Source organism: Chrysochloris asiatica, unplaced genomic scaffold (genome assembly GCF_000296735.1).
Source record: "Chrysochloris asiatica unplaced genomic scaffold, ChrAsi1.0 scaffold00024, whole genome shotgun sequence".
NCBI lineage: Eukaryota > Metazoa > Chordata > Mammalia > Afrosoricida > Chrysochloridae > Chrysochloris > Chrysochloris asiatica.
The window spans coordinates 23,048,699-23,051,240 of NW_006408542.1; the positions used below are offsets into that span (position 1 = coordinate 23,048,699).

Sequence of the window (2,542 nt, forward strand, 5' to 3'; positions counted from 1 at the left end):
AACAATAATGGACTCCTAGAGATCATCTCCTATAAAGATTACAGCCAGGAAGCCCTATGAGGGAGTTTTGCTCTGTCACATGGGGTCATAATCAACTTGATGACAATGGGTTTTTAATTGTAATTTTTTATGTGTATATATTATTGATTTAGTTTCTAGGGAACTCTAAGACAGATAGGCATTTCCTGTTTATGGAAAAAGTAACCTAAAAAAGGTAACACAACGGGAAGACTGACTCGAAATGTTCTTTCCACATGTGGGCCACAACATGTGATTCCTAACCTACTCTGTCTTGGTCAGTGAAGTGGCGGGACAAACAATGTAAACTTGCTTCTCTTCAGAGAAGGCCTGCCACATTCTCTCTGTTCACCTCATCAAGCTGTTTACCAGTGGTTCTTCCTTAAGAGCTAATGCCTCCTTAAGAGACATTTTTAGAAAATTCATTTCAGAAAAATGCTTCTGCTCAATAGTCTCTTAGAGATTATACAATTTAGAAGAAGTAATCCAACACTGGTTCAATGAAACTAGCCCACCGAGCACATTGTTCAACACCCATACTTATTTAACAGGGGATCTGAGAAGAACAGAAACAATGGGGGAGAAATCTTCTGGTGATGACATGTTTGCTTTCTGCATTTCTTCTGGAATCATGTCTTCTTGGCTTACTGATTAAAAACACAGTTTTACTGCTTTCTGCATTGCCTAGTCAATAAATTTCCAGAAGAGAAAGCTCATTCCACTACACCCCAAGCAACATCAATAAAACTGACAACCAAATTCTGATTCCAGAATCTTTATTGCTGGGAATAATGCAGTGCAGAACATATTTTGGAGAGGGTTTACATAAAAGCTTCAGCCTAACACTTCAGAGCTGTTTATTCATGCAAATGAAGCCCAGAAGCTGGAGCCTGGGGTAGGGGCTGGCATCCTCTTCTTCCACATGGGAGCACAGAGTGGCTCCCAGGAGAGCAGTTTAGCTTGGGTTTGGTCAAGGGAGCTTGTCTGAGGGGTTGATTGATGTAAGGATGAGGAATGGGAGCAAAGGTTGGACAGAAGTGAGAGTTGTTGTACATCACACACTGGCAGTCCCCAGTGACCACAGAGCAGCCCTGGTACAAGATGGCATTTTGCAGAGTTGATGTTGATGCTGCAGAGCAAGAGAGGCAGCAGTGATGAGAGTAAAAATAGATGCCCCATCACAAAAGAGCCCCTTAGTGAACAGCAGGTGACTCTGTGGATTTGGCTCAGACTAGAAAAAAGCCTGGGGGCTGGAGAATGGGGAAAGAGGTGGGTGAGGCAGGTGCACCTTGCTTTTCAGAACAGATGTGCTCCCAAGAAACCACATGGAGAACGGGGGTTCAGTGCTTCCAAAACTTTGTTTTCCACTGACGTCTGTTTTCATTTTAGAGATGTCATTTCTTCATTTCTTATTTGCCTTCGGTTGGCAGTAGCTTCTAAGCATATATAAGTGTCTGTCTCCTGTATTTAAACTTGTCTGTTCACGTGGACTATGAGCTGCTAATAGCCGTTTTAATGTACTGAAGATGCTTTTCCCTTTCCACTGCTGTGTACCTCTTGGAGAAATCGTCACATGCACAGTTAAGGAGTCCTGATGTAGCACTGTAAGATAAGCACTGAACGGATAACTACAAGGTTGAAGGTTCAAACCCACCAGCCACTCCTCAGAAACACTAGACAGGGTCACCATGAATCAGAACCCACTTAACAGCACTTAACAACATAGTTAAGGGAACATGTACAAGGATTTTCTGCACAGCACTGTTTTTAGCATCTGGAGGTTGGAAGTAACCTGGATATCCATTGCAGAGTGAGTAAATGGGTAAAATGTGGATGTTGCACACTGTGTCAGCAATTGGAGGCAACCGTCTAAAGTCACAAAGCTCAGCATGCGTGGATCTTAGAATCACAGGGCTGAGAGACGTAGGTATGAAATAAATAAGATTTGCTATTGTTGTTAAGTGTTGTTGAGATGGTTACTCCGCATAGAGACCCATATTGGGTTTCCGAGGTTTTAGATCACTATGGGAGCAGAAAGCCTCATCTTTCTCATGCAAACAGCTGGTGGGTTCTAACCAAGGACCTTGTGGTTTGCAGTCCAATGCTTATGGTATGGAGCCACCATTCTCCTAAACGAGATTTGTGTGTGTGTGCCGTTGTGTCAGTTCCAACCCATAGCGACCTAGGCAGGGTTTCTTAGGAATGGCTGTTGAGCTTGAACCATGAACCTTGTGGTTCAAACTGACTTTGCAGTCCAGTGCATTAATCCACAGTACCACACCAGGACTCCTAAACGAGATCTACAACAATATTATTTGCAGACTTAAAATGCATGCACATCAAACATTAGACATCATAAGACATGAAAGTAAAGCATATAAACAGATTAGAAGAATTACATATGAGAGAGACAGAAGCAGGACATTGGGATAAAATAACTAAAAAACAGAGATGGTCTTTAAATGTATTGATGATGATAAAGTTTCTTGAATGAAATATGATCAACTAAATGGGAAAAGAAGAA

The 2,542-nt window shown here is 42.0% G+C and overlaps 1 protein-coding gene and 1 pseudogene across 1 annotated transcript in view; both read right to left on the minus strand.

Annotated features, from left to right (window-relative positions):
* Positions 1-2,542, minus strand: part of LHCGR (luteinizing hormone/choriogonadotropin receptor) — a 130,238-nt gene that overhangs the window by 69,318 nt on the left and 58,378 nt on the right. The window lies entirely within an intron of this gene.
* LOC102838295 overlaps positions 1-2,542 on the minus strand; it is a 13,110-nt pseudogene that overhangs the window by 1,549 nt on the left and 9,019 nt on the right.